The sequence below is a fragment of the Staurois parvus genome, unplaced genomic scaffold, assembly GCF_062004578.1.
Source record: "Staurois parvus isolate SC_StPar_1 unplaced genomic scaffold, SC_StPar_1.0 ptg000155l, whole genome shotgun sequence".
NCBI classification, from domain to species: Eukaryota; Metazoa; Chordata; class Amphibia; order Anura; family Ranidae; genus Staurois; species Staurois parvus.
Window position 1 is genome coordinate 3,657,812 of NW_028317951.1, and position 15,392 is coordinate 3,673,203.

At 48.0% G+C, this 15,392-nt stretch overlaps 1 protein-coding gene and 1 long non-coding RNA gene across 3 annotated transcripts in view; one reads left to right on the forward strand and one right to left on the reverse strand.

The window, feature by feature from the left end:
- The window catches only part of LOC149463252 (uncharacterized), a 62,614-nt gene that overhangs the window by 10,065 nt on the left and 37,157 nt on the right, over positions 1-15,392 (reverse strand). Inside the window, exon 2 of the long non-coding RNA XR_016312456.1 lies at positions 2,733-2,876. This is a non-coding gene — a long non-coding RNA (uncharacterized LOC149463252). The remainder of the gene's footprint in view (positions 1-2,732; positions 2,877-15,392) is intronic.
- Positions 7,133-15,392, forward strand: part of LOC149463253 (endogenous murine leukemia virus Env polyprotein from Emv-2 locus-like) — a 61,439-nt gene continuing 53,179 nt past the window's right edge. For both annotated transcript variants that reach the window (XM_089675430.1, XM_089675425.1), the window contains exon 1: positions 7,133-7,195. The gene's annotated coding sequence lies outside the window, so the exon portion shown is untranslated. The remainder of the gene's footprint in view (positions 7,196-15,392) is intronic.

The following is a 15,392-nucleotide window of genomic DNA, read 5'->3' on the forward strand; positions in this document are numbered from 1 at the left end:
GAGCCCTGTGAGTGAGTCCTAATAACCCGGAAAAGGAGAGAGAATGGGTCAGGGAAGATGGCTTACTAAAAATGTATCGTGTGCTGCTTCCACGTGTTGTTGCAGATCATCCATTATATGTGATCTACAAAATGCTGTCAAGTGACACTGGAAAGTTTGGGGAGAAAGTTTAATTCATTTGTGCCCTGTCATTACTAACTAAATTAAAATTCTCTCCATACATTCCACTTCAGCATGATTTTTTCATAAATGCAACAAATGTGATAAATGGAACAAAAAAAATCAAATGATCATACAGTCATTTTCTTAATTATCCAAGGGAAAACAATCTCAACAGAGATGGATGGAAAATAGTGAAATAAAGTTGTCAATTAGAAGTATGCAAGCATTTAGGAATATTTAAGACTTGCAATTTACATACATTATATATATTTATAATTTGGAACAATATATCTAATACATTGAACTGAATGACATTGTGTTTAAAATTTTGCCTTCGCCATATCTTTATCATTTATCAAATTTATTTTGCGGAGTTCCATACGATCAGGTTTTATTTAGTTTTTTTTTTTGTAGAAGAGGAGCAAAAAACAATCTCATTGGCAAGCAATAAAAGCATGAAATGTAATTAACTAACTAACCAGTTGTGTTTTGCCTTTCTTATTCTACTTTTCATCAATGAACTATTTACACATCAGCATTTCTGTGTTAAATAAACCAATTTAGGATCAGGTTTGTGTGTACAAGTTTCTATCTTATCATAGCCTGAAACCTTCTAGATCAGGGGTCTCTAAATTTTCTAAATAAGGAGCCAATGTGCTGTCCTTCAAACTTTAGAGAGGCCAGACTGTGGCCAGTGGGTGTAGAAAATGCCCCAACATTAGTGGGAGTAGACAATGTCTCAGGTTTGGTGGTCAGTGGGAGTAAAAAAAATTACATAATGCTTGTTGTCATTAGGAGGAAGAATAGAGCCCCTTCATTGGTATTAGTGGGAAGAAAAACATTCCATCTTTTATATAAGTGGCAGGGATAGTGCAACATAGTTGGTGTCAGTGAAAGAAATAGTATCCCATCAATGGTGTCAGTGGAAGGAATTATGCCCCATTGTTGACGTTAGTGGAAGGAATAGTGCCCCATAGTTGGTGTCAGTGCAAGGGATAGTGCCCCATCATTGGTGTCATTGAAAGGAATAGTATCCCATCAATGGCGTCAATGGAAGGAATTATGTGCCATTGTTGGGGACAGAGGAAGGAATAGTGCCCCATCGTTCGTATCAGTGGAAGGAATTATGCCCCATTGTTGAGGTCAGTGGAAGGAATAGTGCCCCATCATTGGTGTCTTTGGAAGCAATAGTGTCCCATCATTGGTGTCAGTGGAAGGAATTATGCCCCATTGCTGAGGTCAGTGGAAAGAATTATGCCCCATTGTTGAGGTCACTGGAAGGAATAGTGCCCCATAATTGGTGTCAGTGGAAGCAATAGTGTCCTATCATTGGTGTCAGTGGAAGGAATTATGTCCCATTGCAGGTGTCAATGGAAGGAATAGTGCCCCATAATTGGTGTCAGCAGAAGCAATACTGCCCCATCATTGGTGTAAGTGGGAGGAATTATGTCCCATTGTTTGAGGTCAGTGGAAAGAATTATGCCCCATTGTTAGGGTCAGTGGAAGGAATAGTGCCTCATCATTGGTGTCAGTAGGAGGAATAGTATCTTGTGTCAGTGGGAGAATAAGTGCCTCAAGGGCCAGATAGATGCAAGCAAACGGCCATATCTGACCCATGACCCATCTGACCCATGAGCCACAGTTTGGAGACCACTGTTTTAGGTAATTTGTTCTCAATAACAGCCTCCAAAACAATTGAATATCTTAATGTATCATTATGTAGCACACCCACTGATACGGTAAATACTTCCACCTAAATTGTATAAATGACTGTAGACAATATTAGACTGCTCCTTAGGACTGATTTTAGTATCATTGCTGTATTGTCAACTTTTACTTGTTTTCATCAGAATAAGCTGAGAAGATTTATCATTGTAGTGAAGTCTGGCCGCTTTCAATCATTTATCTCACTCAAGCTTTTATTGTGCATTATCCTGTGAATTATCAGAATGTACTGACAAACATGGATACATTATCTGGCAGTTTAATATATACATAACATTAGAGAGAATTGCTGTATGTCAATTGTATTCATGCAATACATTTGCCAGTAATGCATACCTTGTAAAGGACTAAAAGCTATCATTCTATCTGTTATGAATGGCTAATAGTGAATTCATTGAGCGGCAAGTTTCAGATATGACCCAGAGAGGCTGATTCACGTGGGGAAAAGATTGACAAACTTCTGGTAGTTTTTGTAGTGTTTTTTTTTTTTAAATTAATTCAAGCCATCTGTGCCATTTATATATAGCTGTGCCATCCTGATGACTAGTACCTTCACTCTTATTGCTGTGCAGCCCTTTCAGCTTCAACTGTGCTTTTCCCATCCTGTATCACAACCAGTCAGGAGAGGTTGTGCCATAAGACATATAACACATACTGTATCAATACATTACAATAGCACATGTGCAGCACACTCATCAACTCAGATTATTTGCAAGTAGATACATCATTTCTTCATTATACTTATTATTATCCCCAGACCTCTCTGTATAACAGCCTCCCCAACATGATCCCCTCCTGTCAGTACAATACAATGTTTCTGATAATCTCTTTATCATTAAACTCACCTGAGTTTAGTCAGTGAACTCTTAAGAAATGGTTTTGTTAAATGTCAGATGAGTGAAATCACATAGAGAGAAGATGCTGATGAGAGTGGAGTGCACCGAAATCAAAATTCTAGTGTCGAAACTGACAATTCAGGATGCACTTGGCTGAAAACCAAAACGGACAGTTTTATTTTTTTTACATTTAATTAATGTGCCTGGCAATTTTGCATTGAAGTCACTAGGGGGGCATTCTTGAATTGAAGTCAATGGGGATGTGGTTTTGCACTGAAGTCACTAGAGGGCGGTTTTGCATTAAAGTCAATAGGGACATGACTTTGCATGAAAGTCTATGGGACGTGATTTTGCATTGAAGCAACTATGGGTCATTTTTGCATTAAAGTCAATAGGGACATGACTATACATGAGAGTCTATGAGAAGCTATTTTGCATGGAAGTCACTTGGGAGCGTTTTTGCATGAAAGTCTATGAGACACGATTTTGCATTGAAGTCACTAGGGGGTGTTTTTACATTGAAGTCAACAGGGACATGACTTTGCATGAAAGTCTAGGAGACAGAATTTTGCATTGAAGTCACTAGGGGGCATTTTTGCATGAAAGTCTGTGAGACACAACTTTGCATGTATTGACACCATTATTGGCACCTTTTTTCCTATTGGCATTTTGACCGATATGTTTTGGCCACTGATGTATATGTGCATCTCTAATTAATGGTAGCCTTGCTATTGTTCGTGTGCGTAGAAACAATGCTAGCTGTCACTTCACTTGGTTATGTTTTTTTGTGGTTCAGGGGGACTTCGCTAACATATTGCATAGATGGAGCAGATGGGTCAGATATAGGGTCCCATAGTTACTCAGAGTCACAGTAGGGACCAGGAAAAAAATGATAAGAGATAATGAAAATAGTGACAATCGCATGAGCTTAATCAGATTTTGAGGATGGAGGAACTAACTGGCCGTCTACAAGAACGACACTCAAAGTTCATGACAATATGGAGCATCTGGATGGACGTTTCTAGTTCAACCAAACTTCAGTCCTTCCTTCTGACCCATATAAATAGTTTGTCGCCTTGTAAAGGAATTGATGAACAGGATTCCAGCCGGGCATCCTCCCTCTTCTTTTTTCTCTTCCATTTCCTTTTCCTCTTATCTGGGTCTGTTTGAATGCAGCCAATGAGCTGTAAGTCAGTATGATGGAGACATATGATGGACGGGGGCACTCTGATGAGAACTCTGGCTTGGATTTTAGGGGGCATTCTGATGAGGACAGTCCATGTAAGGGGGCACTCTGATGAAGACTCTTAAATTTAAAGTGTTAATAAACCCACAACAGTAACATCAGTGTATATATGCAGTGAAGCATTCTTATTATACTCACTGTGGAACCTAAGGGGTTAATCCTCTGCATTGTGTAAAAAGGCTGTTTGATCCTGTCTTCTTTGATCCTCGCCTTCTTCAACTGTTCCCAAATATAACTCCTGCTAGAACAGAGGCTTGGAGGCAAGCTGCACATACTCAGTTTGGTATATACTGCTATAGGTTTTTTTTCCTTTAGGAGTATACATGTGACCATCAAAGGGCCAATCAGCACCTTCCAGACAGAGGTCAGGAGTTCTGCATCCTCCTAGAGCAAAATGAAAACCCCTCCCACAAGCTTCAACCAGTGGACACTGCTGATGAGAAAAGGTATTTAGCAGTTTATATTTACTAAAATAATTGCACTTCCATGTTCTGTGTACTGTGGGAGACCATATATAGTGAATACAGGGTCCTGGGTTTAGTAACACTTTAAGGGGGCATTCATGTGGGGACAGACCACATAAGGAGGCACTCTGATGGGGACATTGGATTTTAGGGGGCACTCTGTCCTCCCCCATGTCACTGACTCTGCCCCCCCAAGTCGCTGTCCTCCCCATATCACTGACACTCCCCCCCCCCATCCCATATGTCACTGACACTGCCCCTCCATGAAACTTACACTGCCCCACCATGTCATTGACACTGTCCCCCATGCCACTTACACTGCCCCCCAATGTCACTGACATTACCCCCTCCCCCATGTCACTGTCCTCCCCATATCACTGACATTGCCTCCCATCTCCCATGTCACTGACACTGCCCCCCCCATGCCACTTACACTGCCCCACCATTTCATTGACACTGTCCTCCGCCCAATTTCACTGACATTGCCCCCCCCATGTCACTGACACAGCCCCCCCCCCCCATGTCACTGACACCCTCCCCACCATGTTGCTGACACAGCCCCCCCTCCCATTGTCAATGACACTGCCCCCTTCCCCCATGTCACTGAAACTGCCAACATCCCCATGACATTTACACTCCCCCCCATGTCACTGCCCCCCCCCCCATGCCACCTAAATTAAATTTGGCATGTAAACAGCACACCCCCAATTAGCATACAGTGAAGGAAATAAGTATTTGATCTCCTGATGATTTTGAATGTTTGCCCACTCACAAAGAAATGATCAGTCTAAAAATCCAATGGTAGGTGTATTGTAACACTGAGAGAAAGAATAGCAACAAAAAATTCAAAAGAAATGCATGTCTAACAAATTATGCACTGATTTGCATGTTCATGAGTGAAATAAGTATTTGATCCCCTATCATTCAGCAGGATTTCTGGCTACCAGGTGTCTTTCATACAGGTAACAAGCTGAGATTAGAAGCAGTCTCTTATAGGGAGTGATGCTAATCTCATTTTGTTACCTGTATAAAAGACACCTGTCCACAGGAGCAATCAAACAATCAGATTCCAAACTCTCCACCATGGCAAAGACCAAAGAGCTGTCCAAGGATGTCAGGGACAAGATTGTAGACCTACACAAGGCTGGACTGGGCTACCAAACTATCGCCAAGCAGCTTGGTGAGAAGATGACAACAGTTGGTGCAATCATTCACAAATGGAAGAAACACAAAACAACTGTCAGTCTCCCTAGGTCTGGTGCACCATGCAAGATCTCACCTCGTGGAGTGTCAATGATCATGAGAACAGTGAGGAATCATCCCAGAACTACACGTGAGGATCTTGTCAATGATCTCCAGGCAGCTGGGACCACAGTCACCAAGAAAACAATTGGTAACACACTACGCCGACAAGGATTGGAATCCTGCAGTGCCCGCAAGGTCCCTCTGCTCAAGAAAGCACATGTCCAGGCCCGTCTGAAGTTTGCCACTGAACATCTGAATGATGTAGAGGAGGACTGGTTGAAAGTGTTGTGGTCAGATGAGACCAAAATCGAGCTCTTTGGCATTAACTCAACTCGCCATGTTTGGAGGAGGAGGAACGCTGCCTATGACCCCAAGAACACCATCACAACCGTCAAACATGGTGGTGGAAACATTCTGCTTTGGGGGTGTTTTTCTGCTAAGGGGACAGGACGGGGCAATGTACTGTCAAATCTTGGGTGAGAACCTTCTTCCCTCAGCCAGGGCATTGAAAAGACCTTAATCTGATTGTAAAATCTGTGGAGGGAGCTGAAAGTTCGAGTTGCCAAATGTCAGCCACCAAACCTTAATGACTTGGAGAGGATCTGCCAAGAGGAGTGGGCCAAAATCCCCCCTGAAATGTGTGTATAAATTCATGTTATGTGAAGGGGATCAAATACTTATTTCCCTCATGAACATTCAAATCAGTGCATCATTTGTTAGACATGCATTTCTTTTGAATTTTTTGTTGCTATTCTGTCTCTCAGTGTTACAATACACCTACCATTCGATTTTCAGACTGATCCTTTCTTTGTGAGTGGGCAAACATTCAAAATCAGCAGGGGATCAAATACTTATTTCCTTCACTGTATAAGGGATTAATGATTCTAGCCGCGAACATTGTGTGACATGAATGTGAGGTGTGATCGGTGTATAGGAGGACTGGTATTCATTACATTCATATTAAAAGTGCTGCACTTTAGGGGGCCCTCTGATGGGGACACCTGATTGACATGGGGAGGGAAACAGTGTCAGTGACGTGGGGGAGGACGGTGTAATTGGCATGGGGGAGGGTGGGGGTGCAATGTAAGTGACATCAGGGAGGACTGGCCTCCGTGATGGTACTGTCCTCCCTCATGTCACTGACACTGCTCCCTCCCCCATGCCACTTAAACTACCCCCCCCCCATGTCACAGTGCCAATCCCCCATGTCGCCTTACGGAATTTGGCATGTAAACAGCACCCCCCCATTCTCTCATCACTTAGCATATAAGAGCTTAATGAGTCTGCCTTTGTCCCCCGCTGATCCTGTCTGTGTCCCGCTGTGCCCTGCCGACCACTGGGCATGTAAGGATTTAGTGTAACTCAATTATATGTTGTGTTGTGCATGTATGTTGTTGCCGTAGTTCGGTGATCGGCTTGTTGTGCCCTAAACCCGCACATGCGCAGTTGGTTCAGGGAATACAGCTTTTCACGGCGCCTTACATGAAGAATGCCGGTCACCTAGCAGCCGAAATGAAGTAAGCTCTTGGCCCCGCCCCCTTGCCGCCTGCCTCTTATCTAGCCCTGTCACACACCTCTCCCCTCAAAGTAGAGTGAGGCTTCAGAGAGGACGGACGAGGGTAGGATGTTGGGAGCGTGTGCAGAGTCCGATGATCTGGGAGGGTTAGGATTCTCACCAAGTCTAGTCGAGACCATTGTGTGACATGAATGTGAGGTGTGATCAGTGTATAGGAGGACTTGTATTCATTACATTCATATTAAAAGTGCCTCACAGCTAGGTCCGGATGGGGGTGGGCGGGGGTTCCTCCTACCCGGGACTCTGAGAATGCAGCCAATGAGCTGTAAGACAGTATTATGGGGACATATGATGGAAGGGGACACTCCGATGGGAACTCTGACTTAGCTTTTAGCTTTGCAGAAATGATTGTGAGTTATGACGTGTGCGGGGGAAGGGCGGACTACATTCCTATGTATTACACTGCCCTACAGCCGACTCTCAATCAATGCGCCCCCTACAGGACTCGGAGAATCCGTCCAATCATCTCTGAGCCAAGCTGTGGGGGAGAGGCACATGAAATAAAGGGCACTCCGATGAGGAAAGTCCGTGTAAGGGGGCACTCCGATGGGAACGGTCCATGTAAGGGGGCGCTCCGATGGGAACGGTCCATGTAAGGGGGCGCTCCGATGGGAACGGTCCATGTAAGGGGGCGCTCCGATGGGAACGGTCCATGTAAGGGGGCGCTCCGATGGGAACGGTCCATGTAAAGGGGCGCTCCGATGGGAACGGTCCATGTAAAGGGGCGCTCCGATGGGAACGGTCCATGTAAAGGGGGCGCTCCGATGGGAACGGTCCATGTAAGGGGGCGCTCCGATGGGAACGGTCCATGTAAGGGGGCGCTCCGATGGGAACGGTCCATGTAAGGGGGCGCTCCGATGGGAACGGTCCATGTAAGGGGGCGCTCCGATGGGAACGGTCCAAGTAAGGGGGCGCTCCGATGGGAACGGTCCATGTAAAGGGGCGCTCCGATGGGAACGGTCCATGTAAAGGGGCGCTCCGATGGGAACGGTCCATGTAAAGGGAAGCTCCGATGGGAACGGTCCATGTAAGGGGCCCCGTGATGGGAACAGTGTATGTAAGGGGGCACTCTGATGGGAACAGTCCATGTAAGGGGGCGCTCTGATGGGAACAGTCCTTGTAAGGGGGCACTGTGATGGGAACAGTCCATGTAAAGGGGCATTCTGATGTGAACAGTCCATGTAAAGGGGCACTCTGATGGGAACAGTCCATGTAAGGGGGCACTGTGATGGGAACAGTCCATGTAAGGGGGCACTGTGATGAGAACAGTCCATTTAAAGGGGCACTCTGATGGGAACAGTCCATGTAAGGGGGCACTCTGATGGGAACAGTCCATGTAAAGGGGCACTGTGATGGGAACAGTCCTTGTAAGGGGGCACTGTGATGGGAACAGTCCTTGTAAGGGGGCACTCTGATGGGAACAGTCCTTGTAAGGGGCCACTCTGATGGGAACAGTAAATGTAAGGGGGCACTCTGATGGGAACAGTCCATATAAGGGGGCACTCTGATGGGAACAGTCCTTGTATAGGGGCACTCCGATGGGAACAGTCCTTGTATAGGGGCACTCCGATGGGAACAGTCCTTGTAAAGGGATACTCTGATGGGAACAGTCCATGTAAAGGGGCACTCTGATGGGAACAGTCCATGTAAAGGGGCACTCTGATGGGAACAGTCCATGTAAAGGGGCACTCTGATGGGAACAGTCCATGTAACGGTGCACTCTGATGGGAACAGTCCATGTAACGGTGCACTCTGATGGGAACATTTTATGAAAGGGGGCACTCTGAAGGGAATAATCCATGTAAGGGAGAACTCTGATGGGAACAATCCATGTAGAGGGGCACTCTGATGGGAACATTTTATTTAAGGGGGCTCTCTGATGGGAACAGTTCATGTAAGGGGCACTCTGATGGGAACAGTCCATGTAAAGGGGCACTCTGATGGGAACAGTCTATGTAAGGGAGCACTCCGATGGGAACAGTCCATGTAAGGGGGCACTCCAATGGGAACAGTCCATGTAAGAGAGCACACCGATAAGAATAGTCCATGTAAGGGGCACTCTGATGGGAACAGTTGCATGTAAAGGGCACTCTGATGCGAACAGTCCATGTAAGGGCACTCTGATGGGAACAGTCCATGTAAGGGGGCACTCTGATGGGAACAGTCCATGTAAAGGGGCACTCTGATGGGAACAGTCCATGTAAAGGGGCACTCTGATGCAAACAGTCTATGTAAGGGGGCACTCCAATGGGAACAGTCCATGTAAGAGAGCACACCGATAAGAATAGTCCATGTAAGGGGCACTCTGATGGGAACAGTGCATGTAAAGGGGCACTCTGATGCGAACAGTCCATGTAAGGGGCACTCTGATGGGAACAGTCCATGTAAAGGGGCACACTGATGCGAACAGTCCATGTAAAGGGGCACACTGATGCGAACAGTCCATGTAAAGGGGCACTCTGATGCGAACAGTCCATGTAAGGGGGCACTCCAATGGGAACAGTCCATGTAAGAGAGCACACCGATAGGAACAGTCCATGTAAGGGGGCACTGTGATGGAAACAGTCCATGTAAGGGGGCACTGTGATGGAAACAGTCCATGTAAGGGGGCACTGTGATGGGAACAGACCATGTAAGGGGGCACTCTGATGGGAACAGGCTATGTAAGGGGGCACTCTGATGGGAACAGTCCATGTAAGGGGGCACTCTGATGGGAATAGAGCCGTGCAGGTAGCTCACAAGCATTCACTACAGAGCATCTCACAAGCATTCCTCCTGTGCGCTCCTCAGCTCCGCCTCCTGGCTACTCACAGTCGCTCTGCCCCTCTCTTATTGCCTCATCGGAGGGAGGACTCTAAACTGGGGTGGGGCTCTATTCAGACAATGGGGGTTTGGTTGCAGAATGAAACTCCAATGTTGACTGGAAACACATGACCTCCACTCCCCCCTTTTTTTTAAAAAAAAAATGAACTTTAATGTAACGAACAATCAGAGGTATTGAGTGGAGCTCCACTTGACAGGTAACATGTGACCTTCAAATTGGAGCTCCATTCTGCAGCCATTCCCTTCGTTTCTATGAACATATACACAGGAAATATGTGACAGGAAACATGACATCCACTTCGTTCAGCTGTGTCTATTGGTTGTTAGATTAAAGTTCATTAAATGTAAAAAAAAAGTGGAGTGGACCTCACCTAAAGTTTGAGTTGAGGCCTGAGTAGAGTAGAGCTCCATTCTGCAGCCCCCTCCACTCCGCTCAGCACCGTGCAGGCAGCTTCTCCAAGCACAGCGTCGGTCTCATAGCAACCGAAATGAAGTCTAGCCACGCCCCTTTTGACGTCATCGGAGGGAGGAGTCTAGACTGAGCGGGGGCTCGGCTCAGAAGGCAGGGACACTCCGGAGAGGACGGACGTGTGGTAAGTGTGTTGAGTGACAGAGCGCCATCTGTCATCTGGGAGGGGAACAATCGGCAGCCAATGTAGCGGAAATGATTGTGAGATATGAAGTGTGCGGGGGAGGGGCGGACAATCATCTCTGAGCCAGGCTGTGGGGGAGGGGCACATGAAATAAAGGGGCACTCCGATGAGGAAAGCCCGTGTAAGGGGCACTCTGATTGAACACTGCATGTAAGGGGGCACTGTGATGGGAACAGTCCATGTAAGGGGGCACTGTGATGAGAACAGTCCATTTAAAGGGGCACTCTGATGGGAACAGTCCATGTAAGGGGGCACTCTGATGGGAACAGTCCATGTAAGGGGGCACTCTGATGGGAACAGTCCATGTAAAGGGGCACTGTGATGGGAACAGTCCTTGTAAGGGGGCACTGTGATGGGAACAGTCCTTGTAAGGGGGCACTCTGATGGGAACAGTCCATGTAAGGGGGCACTCTGATGGGAACAGTCCATGTAAAGGGGCACTCTGATGGGAACAGTCCATGTAAAGGGGCACTCTGATGGGAACAGTCCATGTAAGGGGCCACTCTGATGGGAACAGTCCATGTAAGGGGCCACTCTGATGGGAACAGTAAATGTAAGGGGGCACTCTGATGGGAACAGTCCATATAAGGGGGCACTCTGATGGGAACAGTCCTTGTATAGGGGCACTCTGATGGGAACAGTCCTTGTATAGGGGCACTCCGATGGGAACAGTCCTTGTAAAGGGATACTCTGATGGGAACAGTCCATGTAAAGGGGCACTCTGATGGGAACAGTCCATGTAAAGGGGCACTCTGATGGGAACAGTCCATGTAAAGGGGCACTCTGATGGGAACAGTCCATGTAACGGTGCACTCTGATGGGAACAGTCCATGTAACGGTGCACTCTGATGGGAACATTTTATGAAAGGGGGCACTCTGAAGGGAATAATCCATGTAAGGGAGAACTCTGATGGGAACAATCCATGTAGAGGGGCACTCTGATGGGAACATTTTATTTAAGGGGGCTCTCTGATGGGAACAGTTCATGTAAGGGGCACTCTGATGTGAACAGTCCATGTAAAGGGGCACTCTGATGGGAACAGTCCTTGTAAGGGGGCACTCTGATGGGAACAGTCCATGGTAAGGGGGCACTCTGATGGGAACAGTCCATGTAAGGGGGCACTCTGATGGGAACAGTCCATGTAAGGGGGCACTCTGATGGGAACAGTCCATGTAAGGGGGAACTCTGATGGGAACAGTCCATGTAAGGGGGAACTCTGATGGGAACAGTCCATGTAAGGGGGCACTCTGATGGGAACAGTTTATGTAAAGGGGAACTCTGATGGAAACAGTCCATGTAAGGGGGCACTCTGATGGGAACAGTCCATGTAAGGGGGCACTCTGATGGGAACAGTCCATGTAAGGGGGCACTCTGATGGGAACAGTCCATGTAAGGGGGCACTCTGATGGGAACAGTCCATGTAAGGGGGCACTCTGATGGGAACAGTCCATGTAAGGGGGCACTCTGATGGGAACAGTCCATGTAAGGGGGCACTCTGATGGGAACAGTCCATGTAAGGGGGCACTCTGATGGGAACAGTTTATGTAAGGGGGAACTCTGATGGAAACAGTCCATGTAAGGGGGAACTCTGATGGGAACAGTCCATGTAAGGGGGCACTCTGATGGGAACAGTTCATGTAAGGGGGCACTCTGATGGGAACAGTCCATGTAAGGGGGAACTCTGATGGGAACAGTCCATGTAAGGGGGCACTCTGATGTGAACAGTTAGTGTAAAGGGGCACTGTGATGGGAACAGTCCATGTAAGGGGGATCTCTGATGGGAACAGTCCATGTAAGGGGCCACTCTGGTGGGAACAGTAAATGTAAGGGGGAACTCTGATGGGAACAGTCCATGTAAGGGGCCACTCTGATGGGAACAGTCCATGTAAGGGGCCACTCTGATAGGAACAGTAAATGTAAAGGGGCACTCTGATGGGAACAGTCCATATAAGGGGGCACTCTGATGGGAACAGTCCATGTAAGGGGGCACTCTGATGGGAACAGTCCATTTAAAGGGGCACTCTGATGGGAACAGTCCATGTAAAGGGGCACTCTGATGGGAAGAGTCCATGTAAGGGGGCACTCTGATGGGAAGAGTCCATGTAAGGGGGCACTCTGATGGGAACAGTCCATGTAAGGGGCACTCTGATGGCAACAGTCCATGTAAGGGGGCACTCTGATGGCAACAGTCCATGTAAGGGGGCACTCTGATGGCAACAGTCCATGTAAGGGGGCACTCTGATGGGAACAGTCCATGTAAGGGGGCACTCTGATGGGAACAGTCCATGTAAGGGGGCACTCTGATGGGAACAGTCCATGTAAGGGGGCACTCTGATGGGAACAGTCCATGTAAGGGGGCACTCTGATGGGAACAGTCCATGTAAGGGGGCACTCTGATGGGAACAGTCCATGTAAGGGGGCACTCTGATGGGAACAGTCCATGTAAGGGGGCACTCTGATGGGAACAGTCCATGTAAGGGGGCACTCTGATGGGAACAGACCATGTAAGGGGGCACTCTGATGGGAACAGTCCATGTAAGGGGGCACTCTGATGGGAACAGTCCATGTAAGGGGGCACTCTGATGGGAACAGTCCATGTAAGGGGGCACTCTGATGGGAACAGTCCATGTAAGGGGGCACTCTGATGGGAACAGTCCATGTAAGGGGGCACTCTGATGGGAACAGTACATGTAAGGGGGCACTCTGATGGGAACAGTCCATGTAAGGGGGCACTCTGATGGGAACAGTCCATGTAAGGGGGCACTCTGATGGGAACAGTCCATGTAAGGGGGCACTCTGATGGGAACAGTCCATGTAAGGGGGCACTCTGATGGGAACAGTCCATGTAAGGGGGCACTCTGATGGGAACAGTCCATGTAAGGGGGCACTCTGATGGGAACAGTGCATGTAAGGGGGCACTCTGATGCGAACAGTCCATGTAAAGGGGAACTCTGATGCGAACAGTCCATGTAAAGGGGAACTCTGATGGGAACAGTCCATGTAAAGGGGAACTCTGATGGGAACAGTCCATGTAAGGGGAACTCTGATGCGAACAGTCCATGTAAAGGGGAACTCTGATGGGAACAGTCCATGTAAAGGGGAACTCTGATGGGAACAGTCCATGTAAGGGGCACTCTGATGGGAACATTTTATGTAAGGGGGCACTTTGATGGGAACAGTCCATGTAAAGGGGCACTCTGATGGGAACAGTCCATGTAAAGGGGCACTCTGATGGGAACAGTCCATGTAAAGGGGCACTCTGATGGGAACAGTCCATGTAAAGGGGCACTCTGATGGGAACAGTCTATGTAAGGGGACACTCTGATGGGAACAGTCCATGTAAAGGGGCACTCTGATGGGAACTGTCCATGTAAAGGGGCACTCTGATGGGGACAGTCCATGTAAAGGGGCAATCTGATGGGAACAGTCCATGTAAAGGGGCACTCTGATGGGAACAGTCCATGTAACGGTGCACTCTGATGGGAACATTTTATGAAAGGGGGCACTCTGAAGGGAACAATCTATGTAAGGGGGCTCTGCGATGGGAACAGTCTATGTAAAGGGGCATTCTGATGGGAACAGTCCATGTAAGGGGGCACTCTGATGGGAACAGTGTATGTAAAAGGGCACTCTGATGGGAACAGGCCTTGTATGGGGGCACTCTGATGGGAACAGGCCTTGTATGGGGGCACTCTGATGGGAACAGGCCTTGTATGGGGGCACTCTGATGGGAACAGGCCTTGTATGGGGGCACTCTGATGGGAACAGGCCTTGTATGGGGGCACTCTGATGGGAACAGGCCTTGTATGGGGGCACTCTGATGGGAACAGGCCTTGTATGGGGGCACTCTGATGGGAACAGGCCTTGTATGGGGGCACTCTGATGGGAACAGTCCAAGTAAGGGGGCACTCTGATGGGAACAGTCCTTGTAAGGGGGCACTCTGATGGGAACAGTGTATGTAAAAGGGCACTCTGATGGGGACAGGCTATGTAAGGGGGCACTCTGATGGGAACAGTGTATGTAAAAGGGCACTCTGATGGGGACAGGCTATGTAAGGGGGCACTCTGATGGGAACAGGCTATGTAAGGGGGCACTCTGATGGGAACAGGCCTTGTATGGGGGCACTCTGATGGGAACAGTCCATGTAAAGGGGCACTCTGATGGGAACAGTCCATGTAAAGGGGCACTCTGATGGGAACAGTCCATGTAAAGGGGCACTCTGATGGGAACAGTCCATGTAAAGGGGCACTCTGATGGGAACTGTCCATGTAAAGGGGCACTCTGATGGGGACAGTCCATGTAAAGGGGCAATCTGATGGGAACAGTCCATGTAAAGGGGCACTCTGATGGGAACAGTCCATGTAACGGTGCACTCTGATGGGAACATTTTATGAAAGGGGGCACTCTGAAGGGAACAATCTATGTAAGGGGGCTCTGCGATGGGAACAGTCTATGTAAAGGGGCATTCTGATGGGAACAGTCCATGTAAGGGGGCACTCTGATGGGAACAGTGTATGTAAAAGGGCACTCTGATGGGAACAGGCCTTGTATGGGGGCACTCTGATGGGAACAGGCCTTGTATGGGGGCACTCTGATGGGAACAGGCCTTGTATGGGGGCACTCTGATGGGAACAGGCCTTGTATGGGGGCACTCTGATGG